Here is a 21,593-nt window from a genome sequence, read left to right as displayed (position 1 = left end):
CGTATAGCTGAAGAGCTCCGTCTTGAAAATGCTAAGGCCGCTGAAGCAAGTACTTATGTGCCTCCCGGCTCCGGGGATCAGATACCTCCTCCTCTAGTGCATGAACGGGAAAAGACTCCTCCTCCTTCTCCCTCCGAGAACCCGAGTCTCCCGTGAATGGCTTTGTACCTTGTAAATATTTTTTAGTATTTCTATTTCTGAACTAAGCATATGGCTTTTAAGTACTTTCTTTCCAGTACTTATTCCGGGGTTGGTTTACCCCGGAGATTTTATTTATTGCATTGCCTTATTTCATATTTTGCCTTACATATTTATTTTTGTTTTAAACTTGAAAGGTGAGAACATTTTCCTAACTGGACCCCGGGTTGGGGTACCATTTTTAAGTTGAGAAAATTTTTTGAAGTACATATATAGTATGTTTGATGTGTCCCGAGTTGGGGCATAAAATTTTAAGTTGATAAAATTTTTTGAGTGCACATGGGTTGTGTTTATTCGGCCCCAGGTTGGGGTTAAAAATTTTAGATTGAGAAAAAATTTCTAAGTACACATGGGTTGTGATTAATCGACCCTGAGTTGGGGTTAAAAGTTAAAATCGTGAAATTTTTTTAGGTACATATGGAATGTATTTATTCAACCCCAGGTTGGGGTTAAAAAATTTAAATTGAGAAAAAATTTCTAAGTAGACATGGGTTGTGTTTAATTGACCCTGGGTTGGAGTTAAAAATTTTATATTGAATTTTTTTTAAGTACACATGGGCTATATTTAATCGACCACAGGTTGGGGTTCAAAATTTTAAATTGAGAAAAAATTTCTTAGTACACATGAGTTGTGTTTAATCGACCCCGGGTTGGGGTTAAAAATTACAATCGTGAAAATTTTCTAAGTACACATAGAATGTGTTTAAACGAAGATCAAGAGATAGACATGCATGTAAGTTCAAAATAGAGCATTTCATTACAATAAATTTCATAAGTAAGATTCGGGAGCATAATTTCTAATATAGATACATAGTACAATTTTTAAGTTCTTATTTGCTGGGGAGATTGCTCCGGGATTTAGCTTATCTTTTTACTGGTAGTATTCTTAGTCAAGCCCCATGCTAGGTGTTTGAGACCTCTGTGTCATTTAGGTAGCTCAGTTTGTAGGTTTTCGGTCGTAATTCTTCTTTGATTTTATACGGTCCATCTCAGTTAGGTTGTAGCTTGCCTTAGTTTGTCAGATCCGAAGCTTATGTGTCCCAGAGAACTAAGTTTCCAACTTCATTCTCCCTAATTTTGGCTTTCTTTCCAAAGTAGAACTTTGTCTTTTCTTTGTATTTTTCCATTTTCCGAACAGCCCGGTCCCTTACATCATCAAACAGCTCGAGATTGGTCTTTAGGCCTTCTATGTTGGAGATTTCGTTAAAATAGATGATTCTATGAGATGGGGATCCAGTTTCTACCGGGAATCTAGCTTCCTAGCCCTATGCCAGCTTAAAGGGGGTTTGTCATATTCCCGTCATTGGGGTAGTTTTGTATGACCATAAAACTTTGGGTAATTCACCTGGACAGGTCTTTTTAGAGTCTTCTAGCCTTTTCTCGAGTCCCCGTGGGATTGTTCTGTTTGTTACCTCCACGTGTCTATTTCTTTGGGGGTGTGCCATAGAAGACCTTTTGTATTTTATCCTGAGCTCCTTCAGGTATGCTTCAAAATATGAGCCTATGAATTGTGGCCCATTGTCTGAGACCAAGACCACTAGGATTCCAAACCTCATCACTATGACATTCATGAATTTTATGCAGTCTTGTTGATTGATTGTGTGCATTACCTTGGCTTTATCCCATTTGGTCATGTAAATAATAGTTACTCAAACATAGCGGAGGTCGCCCTTTTCCGGGGGGAAAGTTCCCATGATGTCAATGCCCGATATGACAAAAGGGATTGAGGAAAGTACAGAAGCAGGAAGGCTTGGACTTTGCCTTGGGACATTGCTGAACATCTAACACCTGCTACATTTCTTTACATACTCAATTGCATCTGCGTGAATTATTGGCCAGTAGTATCCTTGTCGGATTATCTTGTATGTTAAAGCTTTTGCAACTAAGTGATCTCCACATATGCCGTCATGCACTTCCCGCAGGCAATAATTGGCTTCATCCGGGTCGACACACTTGAGAGTTGAAGCTGAGAATGTACGTCTATAAAGTTGATAATCTTTCAGGAAAAAGCGAGCATCTTTTTATTTCAAGTACTTAGCCTTATTTTTGTCTTCTAAGAGTATTCCGTCTTTCAAGTACGTTATAAAGGGTGTCATCCAATTTTTTAGGCTGTTGATGCACAAGATCTCAACCATTTCGGTACTGGGGGTCCGTAGTTCTTCAAAATAAACCGAGGAGCTTAGATCTGAAAAGTTTTGTACTAGTTTGGAGAGCTCATCTGCCTTAGCATTTTCTTCTCTGTTGATCTGTAGGATGGTTGTATCCGAGATAGTTTACAAGATACTCCTTACCATGGCTTGGTATTGCGCTAGTTTTTAATTTTTGGCGATGTACGTCCAGTTTGTCTGTTTAACCACAATCTGGGAATCATTATGTATAATTAGACTCGTCACCCCGAGAGATTTTTCTAGTTTGAGTCCGGAGAGTAGTGTTTCGTACTCGGCCTGATTATTCGTTGCTTTGAAAGCGAAGATTATTGCTTGCTAAATGGTAAAGCCTTCGAGGCTTGTAAGAATGAGTCTGGCCCCAGATCTTTCAGGTGTTGTCGAACCATCCACATATAAAGTCCATAAATTCTTGCTCACCTTCGATGCTGGTTGGATTTTTGGTATTTAATGGGGAGTCGGGAAAAGTGCACTCCATCACAAACTCTGCCAGTGCTTGAGCCTTTATTGGTTTCCTGGGCACAAACTTGATATTGAACCTACTTAGTTCAATTGCCCAGTTAACAAGTCTCCCGGACGCATCTGGTTTATGAATGATTTCTCTGAGGGGTTGATCGGTGACCACTTTGATTTTTCGGCCTTGGAAGTATTGCCTTAGCTTCCTACTTGAGTGCACAAGGGCCAAAGAAAAAAATTTCAATTTTGGGCACCGAGTTTCCGCATCTTTGAGGACTTGGATGACATAGTATACTGGGTTATGGATTCCCTTTTCCTCCCGAATAAGTGCATGAGAGACGACCACTGGTCCAGCCGCTATGTAGAGAGAGAGAGAGAGAGATTCTCCTGGTTTTTCTTTTAATAAGATTGGGGGTTCATGAGATTTTTTTAACTCCTTCAGATGCTAAATTGCATTCCGGGGTCCAATCTATCAACTTCTTATTTCGGGCACCTTTGAGCAATTCGAAGAAGGGGTGTCACATTTCCACAAGTTTTGGGATAAACCTACAAAGTGCTGCGAGGCATCTAGCTAGCTTCTGAATATTTTTCTGGGTTCGGGGATATTTCATTTCCATGATTGCGTGTATCGTTTCCGAATTTGCCTCAATTCCTCTTTAACAAACCAAGAAGCCGAGAAATTTTCCTTCGGAAACCCCGAATGCACATTTTTTCAGGTTTAGTTTCATGTTGTACTTCCTTAAGTTATCGAAGCATTCTTTAAGATCTTTTATGTGGTCCGGAATGGTTGTGGTCCTTGTGGACTTGAAGATCATGTCATCGACATATGACTCTATGTTCCTCCCTAGTTGGTCTTTGAAGATTATGTTCATCATTTTCTGGTTAGTTGCTCCAATGTTGATGAGTCCGAACGGCATCATAATAAAAGCGTATACAGCCCGGTGAGTAATGAATGTTGTTTTTGCAATATCTTTTGGATCCATCTTGACCTGGTTGTATCGTGAAAAAGCATTCATAAAGCTAAGCATAATATGTCCTGCAGTTGCATCAATCTGTTGATCGATATTAGGGAGAGGGTTGGAGTCTTTTGTGAAGGATTTTATCTATCACGGAAGAATGGCAAAACATTTTTACACATATAAAATCCATATAATATGCAAAAAAATCGTGATTAAAACATATGGGATCGATTCTAACCTTTAAAAGTGATCCAAGAACAATGAGCGGAGATCCCTAGCAGCTGCTCCTCAAGTGTGAAGCACTCCACCAGTATCCACCAAGAAATCGATATAATGAAGGAAAAGGAGGTGGAGAGAATTAGGGTTTTTGTAAACTTTTTAGGTTGAGACAAAAATAGGGTTTATAATAGTATATTTATAGGCAAAATTTTCAGCTGGAAATTTTCCCATAAAATATTATTATTATTAACCCTTTATTATTCTCACTAATAATTAAAACACCTTTTAATTATTAATCCTTTTTCTAAACACTTTAGAAATAATTCTCTCACTTGATTTAATTTCCAAAAATTAAATTCTTAATTAATAATATTAAGAACCTTTTCTTAATTAATTTATAATCAATTAAATCTCATTTAATCAATTATTAAATTTGCCAATTAATTATTTATTTCATAAATAAATAATTATCAGCCATTATTAATTAATTCCTCCACCATTAAATCATTCTCTTTTATGGTGTGACCCTGTAGGTTTAATATTAAGCCGGTAGTAGAAATAAATAATAATAAAACTATTTTATCATTATTTATATAAATTCTCTAATTCATTAAATATGATTAATTAATTAATCATATTTATTCTACATCGTGAGGGATACTTCTCAGCATATCGCGACTATCCGGATAATACGAATTCACTGCTTAAAATACTAAGAACCTATTCAGAGAGTAGTTACCGTACAATCAATTCCTTCTACCCTGCAATGTCACGATTAAATATAAGGCATGGAACTTGTGTCAAGCCTATCTTATTTAATCACTTGCTTTCCCATTCACTATACTTAGTTCTATTTAATGTAAATTAGAAACTCCTTTCTAATTTTATTCTCTCTGGCCAGAGATTCCTGAACTAGCATAAGTGGATCAGCATTGAACATTCTCTTCCTTCACTGGAAGGGGTAGATCCTTTATTGATCATACACTATCTTCGTGTACAAATTCCTATACCCAGTAGAGCCCTTATAATTGTCCCTAGAGACTAAGAACTAAACCAAAGCATAGTTCAGTGTACACAAGATGACTATGATGACCTCAAGTCTAAGGATACTTGTACAACTATCACTATGTGAACAACTGCTGACACGTGAGTGAACTCCATCAGTTGTTCAGCTGTGTGAGTCATGTTCAGTGAACTTATTCTATAATAAGCACCTACATACTAGCTATAGTGTCACCACACAAATGTCTATGAGAACAGACATCCTTCATAATGAAGCAAGCATAGTATGTACCGATCTTTGCGGATTATTAATTACCAGTTAGTAATCCTACGACCAGGAACTATTTAAGTTTAGAGTTATCATCTTTTAGGTCTCATTATTATGATCTCATCACAATCCATAAAAAGCTTTACTCTAAACTGTGGTATATCTTATTTAAACACTTAAAATAGATAGAGCCCGCAATAAAAACAAAACAAGTCTTTTATTAATATCAATGAAATCAAAACAGATTACATAAAAGTTATTCCTAAATCCTCATACATGATTGGACTTAGGACATATCTCTTTCAATCTCCCACTTGTACTAAAGCCAATCACTCTGGTATCTAATACCCATCTTGTCTTTATGACGATCAAAGTGACTTTGAGAAAGTGGCTTTGTTAAAGGGTCTGCTATGTTGTTATGTGTGTCAACTCTCTCGACGTTGACATCTCCTCTTTCAACAATCTCCCTAATCAGATGAAAGCGCCGCAGGACATGTTTGGAATTTTTATGAGACCTAGGTTCCTTGGCTTGTGCTATTGCTGCGTTGTTATCACAATACAACACAATAGGCTCTTCAACGCTAGGAACAACTCCCAATTCAGAAACAAATTTCCTCATCCAAACGGCTTCTTTTGCAGCCTCACTTGTAGCTATATATTCTGCTTCCGCTGAGGAGTCAGCCGTTGTAGACTGTTTGGAACTCTTCCAACTAATCGCACCACCATTCAGAGTAAACACGTACCCTGACATGGATTTGCTATCATTTTCTGATTGAAAAATAAAGTCAGTATAACCCTCTATTTTCAACTCAGATTCACCACCAAAAACAAGAAAAATGTCCTGAGTCCTTCGTAAGTACTCAAGGTTGTTTTTCACTGCTTTCCAGTGGTCTTCACCTGGATTGGACTGATATCTGCTCGTCACACTAATTGAATAAGCAACATCAGGCCTTGTATACACCATCATGTATATGATAGATCATATTGCTGAAGCAAAAAGGAATCATACTCATACACTCTCTTTCCTCATGTGTCTTAGGAGACATTTTCTCGAAAAGGGACACTCCATGGCTCATCGGTATGAGACCTCTTTTGGAGTTTTCCATACTAAACCTTTTAAGCACTTTCTGGATGTATGTACCCTGGGTAAGACCTATCATTCTTCTAGATCTATCTCTATAGATCTTCATACCGAGAATGTAGGATGCTTCTCCCAAGTCCTTCATGGTGAAGTTCTTTGATAGCCATACTTTGACTGATTGCAGCATCGGTATATCATTTCCTATAAGAAGTATGTCATCTATATATAATACAAGAAATGTTACCGCGCTCCCACTAACCTTCTTGTAGACACATGGTTCATCTATATTTTTTATAAAACCAAACTCTTTGATTGTCTCATCAAAATGGATGTTCCATCTACGAGAAGCTTGCCTTAAACCATATATGGTTCGCAGCAGCTTACACACTAGGTGTTCATTTCCCTTGGAAAGAAAACCCTCTGGCTATGTCATATACACTTCCTCCTGAAGTTCCCCATTGAGGAAGGCCATTTTCACGTCCATTTTCCAGATCTCATAGTCGTAGTAAGCAGCAATCGCAAGCAAAATCTGAATTGATTTTAATAGGGCTATAGGCGAAAAAGTTTCATCAAAGTCAATCCCTTGCCTTTGTTTGAATCCTTTTTCCACGAGCCTGGCCTTATAGGTCTACACCTGGCCATCTGCTCCAATCTTTCTTTTGTATACCCACTTGCACCCAATAGGCTTAACACCTTCAGGCGCCTCAACCAGAGTCCATACTTGGTTGGTATATATAGATTCCATTTCGGATTTCATGGCACTATGCCATTTCTCTGAGTCAACTCTACTCATAGCCTCATTGTAGGTCACAGGGTCGTCATCATCAATGATTGACAACTCATTGCCATTCTCAATGACAGGGCCATAATACCTCTCAGGTTGGCGAGACACTCTCCCTGTCCTACGAATGGGCTGTTCCACAGAAGGTTGTTCAGTCTGAATAGGTGTTTCCACTTGATCCGTAGTAGTTTGTGCTTCTTGAACTTCATCAAGTTCAATTTTGCTCCCACTGTTTCCTTCAAGGATAAACTGCTTTTCCAATAAGGTAGCATGTCTGGAGACAAACACCCGATGATCGATGTAAAAGTAATACCCCAAAGTCTCTTTAGGATATCCCACAAAATTACATTTTATGGATCGAGATTCCAGCTTATCTGGGTCAACTTTCTTGACATAAGCTGGACATCCCCAAATCTTAACGTGTTTAAGACTCGGTTTCCTTTCTTTCCATATCTCATATGGAGTTTGAGGAACAGATTTGGAAGGAACCTTATTCAGTAAATATGCTGGGGTTTCCAATGCATAACCCCATAGGAATACTGGAAGATTCGCATAGCTCATCATGGACCGAACCATGTCTAACAAAGTTCGATTTCTCCTTTCAGATACCTCATTCAACTATGGAGTATATGGAGGAGTCCACTGGGAGACTATACCATTTTCTTTGAGATAATCTAGAAACTCTCCATTCAAGTATTCACCACCTCGATCTGATCGAAGAGTTATAATACTGTGTTTGGTTTGTTTCTCCACTTCATGTTTATATTCTTTGAACTTTTCAAAGGCTTCAGACTTGTGTTTCATCAAATACACATATCCGAATCTAGATCTATCATCTATGAAAGTAATGAAGTATGAAAATCCACCCATGGCTTGCGTAGACATTGGTCCACATACATCTGTGTGTACCAATCCTAGCAAATCTGCAGCCCTCTCTCCATGTCCACTAAATGGAGATTTGGTCATTTTACCCAATAGACAAGACTCGCATGTAGGATATGATTCAAAATCAAAGAGGTCAAGTAACCCTTCCTTATGCAATGTCCGCAGTCTATTTTCACTAATATGACCTAGCCTACAGTGCCATAAATAGGTCAGATTTTCATCATCTCGTTTTCTTTTGTTAGTTTGTTCAATCTGAAGTAAATCATGCTCTACGTCACATACATACAGACCATTATTTAAAATTCCACGTCCATAAAGAACATTATCTCTAAGAATGGGACATTCATTATTCTTAATAATAAATGAGAAACCATCCAAATCCAACATAGGAATAGAAACAATAATCCTCACAATAGAGGGAACGTAATAACAATTATTCAAAATAATAGTCTTACCCGTAGGCATATGTAAACTAAATGATCCTACAGATATGGCCGCAACCCTTGCTCCATTGCCCATACGTAGAATCACCTCATCTTTTTCAAGAGTCCTACTTCCCTTTAGTCCTTGCAACGAATTGCAAATATGAGAACCACATGCGGTATCTAATACCCAAGTAGAAATTTGACCTAGTGACATATTAACTTCGATCATGAACATGCCTGAATCAGAAGCGGTAGTCTCACTACCCTTCTTCTTCTTCAATTCTGCAAGGTAAACCTTACAGTTCCTCTTCCAGTGCCCCAACTTGTTACAGTGAAAGCAAACAGCTAAATTAGGACCAGTCAACTTGTGAGCATCTAGTATGCTCCGGAGTGATAGTGTAGAAGACATAACGAATATAGTAAATCTGTAAATGATAAACACATAACAACACTTAGCAAATATTCAATTTCATTTCAAAACACTATATAAATCGGGTCTTTATTCATAAGTGTCTCCCACTAGTTTATCTAATTTATTCAACCCCTAAGTGAAAATTAAGCATTCATAATGCTAGTGGGAATAGGGATCCTACATTCCATCACACAACCTCGGCTGTAGCACGAAACGTCATGTGATGTTCAATAGGCAGACAACTCTTGTCAATTACATCTTATGTTATTCCCTAATATAACTTTAATCTCTTGAATAATTGAGTCACGGCTGTGGCACGACAAACTCAATATTCTAAGTCAAGTCTAATCCAACATTTCGTACAATTGAATCAGTCTCCAACGGCCCATGGCTGTAGCACGTAACGACCTTTAGATTCTAATTCAATGTACACATCTCTATGTAATAGACAAGTATTTCTTATTTCGAAATCAAAGCCCTCGGCTGTAGCACGAAACGATAATGATTTAAAAATAAGAACCAATTTCTATCATGTTGGAAGGCTATGACCGACACAAGCCCGTTGTGTCATTGGCCAATTACTACTTGATATTATTTAATTTTAGAGGGATTATATTACGTTACTGATAAGTGGCATTTTATACCACTTAGAACGTCTTAAAATGGCTTAAATTGGTGTCTTGAAATCAAGTATTTTATGTATTTGATGCGTTTTTCTAGTGTTTATGCATTTCAGGGTATTAGTTGCATTTCGGAGGAGGAATCATCAAGAATAAGCCTTGGCATGTGTTCACCATTGCGAGAGGAAAAGAACGGGCAGATTACGGCGAAGAAACGGAGCAAACCTGGAAATTTTCCAGTAGGGTCCTGCGCGCCCGCGCAGCAATGCTGAGCGGCTGCGCAGCAGCCTTGCGCGCCCGCGCAGAAATGCTGAGCGGCCGCGCAGGGTCGGGGAAATTAATATATTGTTTTAGACTTCTACTTCTGTTTGGCTTCCAACTTCTATGTAATCTGAGTTTTATGGGACTATTATATAAGTAGATTTGAGACGTTTTTCACAGAGTATTATGAGGGGATTATGTTTTAGATTGTGTTTTGCAAGAAGCGAAGGAGATAAGGAAGAAGACCGATTTAGCACACAGCAACGAAGAGGAAGCATATATTCTTGTGATTCTTGTTTCGTTGTAACGTTGGATGCTAGTTTTCTTGCTTTGACTTATTTACTCTTGTGACGTACTCTGTTTTAATATAATTAGTTTAGTTGTTATTTTCTTGTGTTCGTTTATCATGATTTCATATGAACCCATGATGGCGATAAGTTCTATTATGGGCTAATCGTGATCATGGGGTTGGAACGGATTTATTATGGAATTCTTTAGTTAATTGTTTAATACTTTAGTGTGTGATGATTGCATGATATCTAGTATTGGTTGTGCGTATTCGTCTTATGTGCGTCGCGAACATATAAGATAGGGTGTTAATCTCTTGTGAAGCGACAGTGGATCTTGAGATTTAGAACTTGCCATGCTAGCATAGGTTCATGTACGTTGTGCATGATTAGTGGGTAACTCTAACAGTTTTATTTGCCCTATGTAATCAAAAGGAATAACTTGTGCTTAAATCGTTGTGTTGTCAATTTCTGTAGACATATAGGAACTCAACATAATTGATGACTATTCAATTTCTATCTTAATTGTGGATGTTTGGTAGAATGGTATTAGTACAATGAAAGTTGGCTTTTATCAGTTTTGTGTTATTCGATTAATATCATCACTGTCACATGCTAAAGGTAATAACTATGGCTATAAAAGGAAGTAATAATGAAGTTGTGATCTCATGAGTGTTTTATTATTGATAAATTGCAGTGTTAGTTAAGTGGTTAATTAAGTAGTTAATTATAGTTAATATTTAATCAACAATTTTAAGTGTTATTATCTTAACATTGAGAAGTAATCATACATTGGTGAGTGAGTTAAATTAGACAATAACTTAGTCTGAGTCTATGAGGGAACGAACTAGAAAGTATTCTATATTACTTGCGAACGCGTATACTTGCGTGAATATTAGTGCGTGATTTCGCCCTAACAAGTTTTTGGCGCCGCTGCCGGGGACTCGGCGTATTTGTTTAGTTTATGTACTTACCATCATTGGTCATTAGGACTCAGTGATTAGGACGTAGTAGTTAATTACTCTTTTCGGTTGTGTTTCAGGTACTTTAGTGCGTTTATGCAAACTCGTTCTCGTGCTCGCAAGAGGACCTTAGATACAGCTGAGGAGAAAGACGAAGTTCTTGATACACCGGAGAAGTTAGATTTTGAGGATTCGGATTCAGGAACTGAGCAGAAAGAACCAGTAAACATGGGAGATCATATTGTTCAAGCTGATCCAGCTCTTATGGATTTTTCTCGGCCTAAAATTGATGACATTCAGTCAAGCATCCTTCATCCGGCTATTCAAGCTAACACCTTTGAAATCAAGCCGGGCACTATTCAGATGGTGCAGAATTCTGTTTCTTTTGGAGGAGCGGCAACTGAAGACCCCAACATGCACATAAGGAATTTTGTCGAGATCTGCAGCACTTTTAAGTATAATGGCGTGACTGATGAGGCTATCAAGTTGAGGCTTTTCCCATTCTCACTGAGGGATAAGGCTAAAGACTGGTTACATTCTGAACCAGCTGGGTCAATCACTACGTGGCAAGATCTTGCGCAAAAGTTTCTGGTGAAGTTTTATCCAATGGCAAAGACTGCTGCTATGAGGAGTGCTCTTACTCAGTTTGCGCAGCAACCTACAGAATCTATGTGCGAGGCTTGGGAACGCTACAAGGAAATGTTGAGAAAATGTCCACATCATGGAATGCCGGATTGGATGGTAATCACTGGTTTTTATAATGGTTTGGGGGCTCAATCTCGGCCCATGCTCGATGCAGCAGCTGGAGGCGCCTTATGGGCTAAAAGCTATACTGAGGCGTACAATCTTATTGAGACGATGGCTGCAAATGAGCATCAAAACCCAACTCAGAGGATGACATCAGGCAAGGTAGCAGGTATTCTGGAAGTTGATGCAGCCACCGCTATTGCAGCCCAGCTCCAAGCGCTATCAATGAAGGTTGATTCTTTGGCTACGTATGGAGTTAATCAAATAGCTATGGTTTGTGAGCTTTGTGCAGGTTCTCATGCTACGGATCAGTGTTCTCTTGTCAACGAATCTGTTCAGTATGTGAATAATTATCAGCGACAACAGCAGCCTGTGCCAGCGACTTATCATCCTAACAACAGAAATCATCCAAATTTCAGCTGGGGAAATAATCAGAATGCTATTCAGCCACCATATCAGCAAGGAGTGAGTAAACAGTTTAACCCACCTGGATTCCAGCAACCACAGCAGTATGCTACAAGACAATCATATCCTCAATAGGGAAGTGCAGCTGCACCTACTAGTGCTGATTTTGAGGAACTTAAGCTGTTGTGCAAGAGTCAGGCGGTTTCTATCAAGACCTTGGAAAATCAAATCGGTCAATTAGCCAATGCAGTGCTCAATCGTCAACCTGGCACTCTTCCCAGTGACACGGAAGTACCAGGCAGGAAGGAAGCTAAAGAGCAAGTCAAGGCTATTACCTTAAGGTCTGGAAAAGTAGCTGATGCTGAAAAGGCAAAAGAAGTCGAAGCTGAAGTTCGAGATGAAGAATCTAAGCAAAGGGAGAAAGCGGCGGAACCAAGGAAGACTACTGTTGAACACACTCTGCCTGAGGCTAATACAGGGGAGAAATAGCTCTATCCTCCACCACCTTTTCCTAAGAGATTGCAGCAACAAAAGCTGGATAGACAGTTCGGGAAATTTCTGGAGGTGTTCAAGAAACTTCATATCAATATACCTTTCGCTGAGGCTCTGGAACAAATGCCTAGTTATGCGAAGTTTATGAAGACTATTCTTTCAAGGAAGGTGAAACTGGATGACCTTGAAACCGTTGCTCTCACGGAAGAATGCAGCGCGGTTCTGCAACAAAAGTTACCACCAAAACTGAAAGATCCAGGAAGCTTCACCATTCCTTGCACCATTGGCAATCTAACTTTTGACAAGTGCCTTTGTGATTTGGGAGCAAGCATTAATCTGATGCCGTTGTCGATCTTTAAAAAGCTGGACCTACCTGATCCAAAACCCACATACATGTCGCTACAATTGGCGGACCGTTCCATTACTTACCCAAGGGGCATAGTTGAGGATGTGCTCGTCAAGTTGGATAAGCTCTTCTTTCCTGCTGATTTTGTTATTCTGGATTTTGAGGAAGATAAAAAGATTCCCATAATCTTGGGGAGGCCTTTCTTGGCAACTGGCCGTACCTTGATAGATGTGCAAAAAGGAGAACTTACTATGCGGGTTCAAGATCAGGATGTGACCTTCAACGTATTCAAGGCAATGAAATTCCCTACAGAAGATGAGGAGTGCTTAAAAGTGGATGTGATTGATTCTGCGGTTACTTCGGAACTCGATCACATGCTAATGTCTGATGTATTGGAAAAGACCTTAGTGGGGGAATTTGACAGTGATGATGAAGATAGCAACGAGCAATTACAATATCTGAACGCTTCTCCCTGGAAGCGAAAGCTAGATATACCATTTGAATCTCTTGGTACTTCTGACCTCAAGAACGCTGAAGGGAAGCTCAAACCATCAATAGAGGAAGCGCCTACCTTAGAGCTCAAACCATTACCTGAACACTTGAGGTATGCCTTTTTAGGTGATTCATCTACGTTACCTGTTATTATTTCAGCTGACCTTTCAAGTAGTGAGGAAGACAAGCTCTTAAGGATTTTGAGAGAATTCAAATCGGCTATAGGATGGACTATAGCAGACATCAAGGGGATAAGTCCCTCATATTGTATGCATAAAATTCTGTTAGAGGAAGGTAGTAAGCCAACTGTGGAACAACAGCGAAGACTGAACCCAATCATGAAGGAGGTGGTGAAGAAAGAAATTCTGAAATGGCTAGATGCAGGCATCATTTATCCTATTTCTGACAGCTCGTGGGTGAGCCCTGTACAATGTGTTCCTAAGAAGGGAGGTATCACTGTGGTCGCAAATGAAAAGAATGAGCTCATCCCTACTCGAACAGTTACAGGATGAAGAGTATGCATGGATTATAGAAAATTGAACAAAGCCACAAGAAAGGATCACTTCCCTCTCCCATTCATTGATCAAATGCTTGACAGATTGGCGGGACATGAGTATTTTTGTCTTCTGGATGGGTATTCCGGGTATAATCAGATTTGTATTGCACCAAAGGATCAGGAAAAGACTACCTTCACTTGTCCATTTGGCACATTTGCTTTTCGTAGAGTTTCGTTTGGGTTATGTGGCGCCCCGGCCACCTTTCAGAGATGTATGATGGCTATATTCTCTGACATGATTGGAAATAACGTCGAAGTGTTCATGGATGACTTCTCCGTCTTTGGACACTCATATGATGAATGCTTGAATAATCTGCGCGCCGTACTCAAAAGATGCGTGGAAACTAATTTGGTGCTTAATTGGGAGAAATGTCATTTATGGTGCGTGAAGGCATTATCCTTGGGCATAAGGTCTCTAGCAAAGGTCTGGAGGTGGACAAGGCCAAGGTGGGAGTCATTGAAAATCTTCCCCCACCTAATTCAGTGAAAGGAATCCGTAGTTTTCTCGGTCATGCGGGTTTTTATCGGCGATTCATCAAGGACTTTTCAAAGATATCTAAGCCGTTGTGCAATTTACTTGAGAAAGATGTGCCTTTCAAATTTGATGATGAATGTTTGGCAGCATTCGAGACTCCCAAGGAGAGTTTGATCACGGCACCAGTTATTACAGCACCAGATTGGACAGAACCGTTTGAGATGATGTGTGATGCGAGTGACTATGCGGTAGGTGCAGTTCTGGGACAGCGCAAGAAAAATCTCTTCCATGTGGTCTACTATGCGAGTAAGACTTTAAATGGGGCCCAATTGAACTACACCACTACTGAGAAGGAGCTTTTGGCTATAGTCTTTGGCTTTGAGAAATTTCGATCTTATCTGCTTGGTACGAAAGTGACAGTATTCACTGATCATGCAGCTATTCGCTATCTGGTTTCTAAGAAGGATTCAAAGCCGAGACTCATTCGTTGGGTGCTTTTACTTCAGGAATTTGAGTTAGAGATCAAAGATAGAAAAGGTACCGAGAATCAAGTAGCTGACCATCTCTCTAGGTTGGAGAATCCTGATTCTACTTCACAAGATAGGACGTTAATCAATGAATCTTTTCCGGATGAGCAGTTGTTTGCAATTCAGGAGGAAGAACCATGGTTTGCAGATATTGTAAACTATCTTGTCAGCAATATAATGCCTCCCAATTTGACATCCACGCAAAAGAAGAAGTTTCTGCATGAGGTGAAGTGATATATGTGGGATGAACCATATTTGTTTAGACAGGGAGCTGACCAGATCATCAGGAGATGTATCCCGTTCTGTGAGACGGAGGGGATATTACGAGACTGCCATTCCACGGTTTATGGTGGACACTATGGAGGTGAGAAAACGGCAGCTCGTATTCTGCAAGCAGGTTTTTTCTGGCCCACCTTGTTCAAGGATGCTCATCAGTTTGTTTTAAGGTGTGATCGTTGCCAAAGAGTGGGAAATTTGTCAAGGAAGGATGAGATGCCATTAAATGTGATGCTTGAAGTCGAGGTCTTTGATGTATGGGGAATCGATTTCATGGGGCCTTTTATCTCATCTTGCAATAATCAGTACATTTTGCTGGCAGTCGATTATGTCTCAAAATGGGTCGAAGTTAAAGCTTTACCAACAAATGATGCAAAGGCAGTGCTAAATTTTCTTCATAAGCAAATTTTCACAAGGTTTGGAACACCTCGGGTAATCATAAGTGATGAAGGATCGCATTTTTGCAACCGTAAGTTCACTTCTATGATGCAGCGTTATAATGTGAATCATCGAGTAGCTACTGCCTATCATCCGCAAACAAATGGTCAAGCGGAAGTGTCTAACAAAGAGATAAAGCGCATTCTAGAGAAGGTTGTTTGTCCATCAAGGAAGGATTGGTCTTTAAAGCTCGATGAAGCTGTTTGGGCTTACAGAACAGCATACAAAACTCCACTTGGGATGTCACCGTTTCAGTTGGTGTACGGTAAGGGATGTCATCTACCGGCGGAGCTTGAGCATAAGGCCTACTGGGCATTGAAGAAATTGAACCTGGATTTAGATGCAGCTGGTAAGAAAAGAATGCTTCAGCTTAATGAACTTGATGAATTTCGACTTCAAGCGTACGAGAATAACAAAATGTATAAGGAAAAGGTGAAAAGGTGGCACGATAGGAAGCTACATCCTAAGTTGTTTGTGCCAGGGCAACAAGTTCTGTTATTCAACTCTCGGCTCCGACTTTTTCCTGGGAAGTTGAAATCAAGGTGGTCTGGACCTTTTATTGTCAAAACTGTGTTTCCACATGGAGCGGTGGAAATTTTTGAGAATGATTCGGACCAAGCATTCAAGGTTAACGGTCAGCGGTTGAAGCACTACTATGGGGACATGGCAAACCGAGAGGTGGTTAGTGCCATTTTGTTGACTACGTGAGAAAGGAACGGAACGTCAAGCTAATGACGAAAAAGAAGCGCTGCATGGGAGGCAACCCATGAATTGTTGTTACAGGAACCCTTAGAAGTTAATAACCTATCCAAAAACATAAAAAAATCAGAAAACAGGGGCTGAAAAAAAAATTTCCAGAGACCCTCTGCTCGCCCGCGCAGCTATGCTGAGCGGCCGCGCAGCTTGCTGCGCGCCCGCGCAGAAATGCTGAGCGGCCGCGCAGGGGTCGAGTTCCAGAAATTTTTTACAGTTCAGAAAAAAAAAAAACACAAAAACCCATTACAGCCCATAAACCCACGAATTCTTTTCCCATTACCCCATGATTTTATCCCTCAACCCCACTCCTAATCTAATTTAAACTACTCCACACCCTATATATACATACACATATCCTACATATCTCCCACAACTTCCTACACTTAAACCCTCTCATAAACATCAAAAATCAGTTCTTACACACTTCTATTCACAAATCAATGGCACCCAAGAGAGCACGCACTATTGACAGCAGCAGCACAGTTCCTACTACTGATTCATCAAGGGGTACTGCTGCGAGGCCTCGGTTAACTGACAGAGCCGCGGAGGAGGAGTACACTAGGCTGTTGGGGAAGCCGATTCTGAAGGAGAGGGGGTTTTTACCATCAGGGAGGGATGGTGAGTTGTTGCCCATGATTGCAGAGATGGGGTGGATAGCTTTTTGTGAGTCACCCGAAGCAGTACCGATGAGTGTTGTTCGCGAGTTCTACGCGAACGCGAAGGCTGAAAAGAATGGGTTTTCTGTAGTTCGGGGGCTGACGGTTGATTATCATCCTGCGGCGATTTGCCGAGTGATTGGACAGCGAGAGAGGAAGCCCGAGGAGGAGAACTGGAATGAAAAGACTGCTGAGGATTTTGACTTGGATTTGATTTGTGCGACTCTCTGTCGACCGGGCACAGTTTGGAACCGCAGTCCAGCCAATAATGAGTATCGTCACTTTCCGGCGATCGCCATGAACAGGTATGCCCGTGCATGGAACGCATTTATATGTGCTAATATTTTGCCTTCTTCACATGCACACGAGGTCACAGTTGAGAGAGCACAGTTGTTGTGGGGAATTCTGAATGAGGAATACTATGTGGACCTTGGTGAGTTTATCTACCAAGGAATTCTGAAGTTTTTGAGGGGAGCAAAGCATATGAACATCGCTTATGCATCCACGGTTACAAAGCTATGCCGTGCAGTAGGAGTGAACTGGCCGGCTCATGAGCAGTTGCAGTTGCCAGCAGCTCCTATAGATTCTGGCACTCTGAATGGGATGCAGGAGTGGACCGGTGGTGAGCCTGAGGAGCATGGGCTGGGTTATCATCTTCCACGAGGGCGTCCAGCACGAGGTGCTACTATGGCCAGGCCAGGGCGTGGTGAGGCTAGTTCTTTGAGAGCTCAGGAGGGTGCTGGGATGGGTGATGCCCAGTATAGGAGGCTTTCACGGTGGATGGATGCCATGTATGAGACGCAGAGCAGGTTTGCTTAGGAGCTCACCCTTGCGTTAGGTACTGCTTTTCGAGGCCTTGGAGCTGATATCCAGTGACCAGTTTTTGGTGAGGACTCTGCATACCCGCCGCCTGATACTCCACCCACTGAGGGTGATGATGATGATGACTCCGAGTAGGTATACCCTGTGTTCCTTTCTACTACCTTCACTGGGGACAGTGAAGATTTTAAGTTTGGGGGTGGTAGTTAAGGAATATTTTGTGTGTGTCATATAGTTGCATATTCATGATAGTTAGTTCATATAGTTGCATAATTTTTGCCATATAGTTTTTTTTATATAGCTTTATTTGTTGTCATATCATATAGCTCATGCATATACCATGATCCCTTTTGCAATGATTTATCGACTGAATTGTGATATTGATGCGAGTGTAGTGATAGCATTAAAGTGATATTAAGTTGTGTAGGTTGATATGCATGCTAGAAGCACTTGTATTGTCACTAAGTCTTAGAGAATGCTGAAGGACTAGATTGTTGTTATGATCTGATTATTTTTGAGGATAATCTATTTATTATGCTTAGAATTTGATAATAGGTTCTTAGTGGTAAAGGCATGAAAAAGAAAAAAAATGGAGTAAAAATGGAATTTGTTGCTAGTTGTGGCTAGGCGTCAAATGGCTAGTAGCCGGCTCGCATGTTATGCGAGTAGTCTAGGGTTGAGCAAGATGGAGCGAAACGCACTTGCTCAGAGTTAAAAAAAAAAAAAATTGCGTAATTGATCAAGAGTGGGCTCTTTGGTATTCGAGTTATTAAGTTCTTAGGGGACTTTGTGCCTAGTGACCTAAGGCTTTTAGAGTCTGGGATCCGCTAACCTAACGCTCGTTACATGGATACCATTGTATAAGTCTTTTGTGGACCTCACTCACTGCACGGTCAAATAAGCATTTGCGTTGTAAATAAAAAGCACGATTCCGTAGTAAGCTCTAAAGTTCTTGTAGTGTTGTATATCACTTTGTGCCTAGAATTTTTATTCTTTGTATAATCGTAGGATTGCCTTGAGGAAAGTCTAGTCATAGTAATTGGTCTAGTTCCGAAGCATATCTGTTAAGCATTTGCACACACCACATTTCTGGCGGTATGTCCGTTTGCATGAGTTTCTTGATCTTTAGTGTCTAACTGCATTCGTTGAGACGTGACAATTTGGTTGGTTAATTGTAGAAAGGGGGATCGTTGCATTTTCATATAGATTGCATTCATGCATATTTTTATTTGTTTTTGAGTCTGTGACGCTTGAGGACAAGCATCGATTTAAGTTTGGGGGTGTGATAAGTGGCATTTTATACCACTTAGAACGTCTTAAAATGGCTTAAATTGGTGTCTTGAAATCAAGTATTTTGTGTATTTGATGCATTTTTCTAGTGTTTATGCATTTCAGGGTATTAGTTGCATTTCGGAGGAGGAATCATCAAGAATAAGCCTTGGCATGTGTTCACCATTGCGAGAGGAAAAGAACGGGCAGATTACGGCGAAGAAACGGAGCAAACCTGGAAATTTTCCAGTAGGGTCCTGCGCGCCCGCGCAGCAATGCTGAGCGGCCGCGCAGCAGCCTTGCGCGCCCGCGCAGAAATGCTGAGCGGCCGCGCAGGGTCGGGGAAAATAATATATTGTTTTAGACTTCTACTTCTGTTTGGCTTCCAACTTCTATGTAATCTGAGTTTTATGGGACTATTATATAAGTAGATTTGAGACGTTTTTCACAGAGTATTAAGAGGGGATTATGTTTTAGATTGTGTTTTGCAAGAAGCGAAGGAGATAAGGAAGAAGACCGATTTAGCACACAGCAACGAAGAGGAAGCATATATTCTTGTGATTCTTGTTTCGTTGTAACGTTGGATGCTAGTTTTCTTGCTTTGACTTATTTACTCTTGTGACGTACTCTGTTTTAATATAATTAGTTTAGTTGTTATTTTCTTGTGTTCGTTTATCATGATTTCATATGAACCCATGATGGCGATAAGTTCTATTATGGGCTAATCGTGATCATGGGGTTGGAACAGATTTATTATGGAATTCTTTAGTTAATTGTTTAATACTTTAGTGTGTGATGATTGCATGATATCTAGTATTGGTTGTGCGTATTCGTCTTATGTGCGTCGCGAACATATAAGATAGGGTGTTAATCTCTTGTGAAGCGACAGTGGATCTTGAGATTTAGAACTTGCCATGCTAGCATAGGTTCATGTACGTTGTGCATGATTAGTGGGTAACTCTAACAGTTTTATTTGCCCTATGTAATCAAAAGGAATAACTTGTGCTTAAATCGTTGTGTTGTCAATTTCTGTAGACATATAGGAACTCAACATAATTGATGACTATTCAATTTCTATCTTAATTGTGGATGTTTGGTAGAATGGTATTAGTACAATGAAAGTTGGCTTTTATCAGTTTTGTGTTATTCGATTAATATCATCACTGTCACATGCTAAAGGTAATAACTATGGCTATAGAAGGAAGTAATAATGAAGTTGTGATCTCATGAGTATTTTATTATTGATAAATTACAGTGTTAGTTAAGTGGTTAATTAAGTAGTTAATTATAGTTAATATTTAATCAACAATTTTAAGTGTTATTATCTTAACATTGAGAAGTAATCATACATTGGTGAGTGAGTTAAATTAGACAATAACTTAGTCTGAGTATATGAGGGAACGAACTAGAAAGTATTCTATATTACTTGCGAACGCGTATACTTGCATGAATATTAGTGCGTGATTTCGCCCTAACAGTTACAATCATAATCATATTATAAAGAGATTATTCATTTTAAATTAAATATTTCAAATCAATAATCGATAATCAGATGATTCCCAGATCGGGTGGAGCATTGTCAAGAGGCATCACTTAATAACCCTTTCTTACAGATAGAAATCTGTTGTTGACAGAATCATCCTTTCTCTCAATACTGAAAATTCATATTCAATTATGTGTTTCATAAACACAAGAATCTCATGATCGTATTGATAATATTTATATAAAGGTTAAGAAACAATTTCACTATACTAGATTGTCCAACAAACGCCTTATGTTAATTAAGTTCACCTAAATCTATCATCGCATGATAACTAAGCATATATCACATATATAAGCATGAATAAACGTAAAGGTAGGCATGTTACATCATGTAGCATATTGGTCTAAGCATTATACATCTATATATATCACATGAGGCATTTAAAAGCAATTAAAATAGTCAAACAGCTTTAAAACACTACTGTTAGCTATAAATAGTTCGAAACAATTTCATAAAATATCATATAATATACCATTAGATGCGTCTCGAAAAGACGAATCCAACGTCACCAAGCACGCCTCATTCTGACCAAGCACGCGCCCACACGCAGCCCGAGAAGAAAACCCACGCGCCGCCACGCGCACACGCACTGTCAGGCGCGTGTCAGACTGTCGCCCACGCGCCCCCACGCGCACACGCGCCCTAAACCCTAAGCTGACGTCAGCATGACGTCATCTGATGATGTCAGCATGACGTCAGTACAAGGCTGACCATTGACCCGCGCGTGTCTGACACGCGCCGCGCGTGACACACGAGCGTGTGTGCCCCACGCGCGCATGTCAGACGCGTGCTTCTCCCCCTGTTCTGAACAGTCG

At 40.0% G+C, this 21,593-nt stretch overlaps 1 non-coding gene across 1 annotated transcript; it reads right to left on the bottom strand.

Annotated features, from left to right (window-relative positions):
- Positions 1-11,602: 11,602 nt before the first annotated feature.
- Positions 11,603-11,709, bottom strand: LOC141694124 (small nucleolar RNA R71). Its single transcript, XR_012563452.1, has one exon. It is a non-coding gene; the product is annotated as a small nucleolar RNA R71 (small nucleolar RNA).
- Between the last annotated feature and the right edge of the window lie 9,884 nt (positions 11,710-21,593).

The sequence above is a fragment of the Apium graveolens genome, chromosome 10 (genome assembly GCF_009905375.1).
Source record: "Apium graveolens cultivar Ventura chromosome 10, ASM990537v1, whole genome shotgun sequence".
In the NCBI taxonomy this organism is placed as follows: domain Eukaryota; kingdom Viridiplantae; phylum Streptophyta; class Magnoliopsida; order Apiales; family Apiaceae; genus Apium; species Apium graveolens.
The sequence above is the reverse complement of the archived record's forward strand: the minus strand, read 5'-3'. Positions and strand labels throughout refer to the sequence as shown.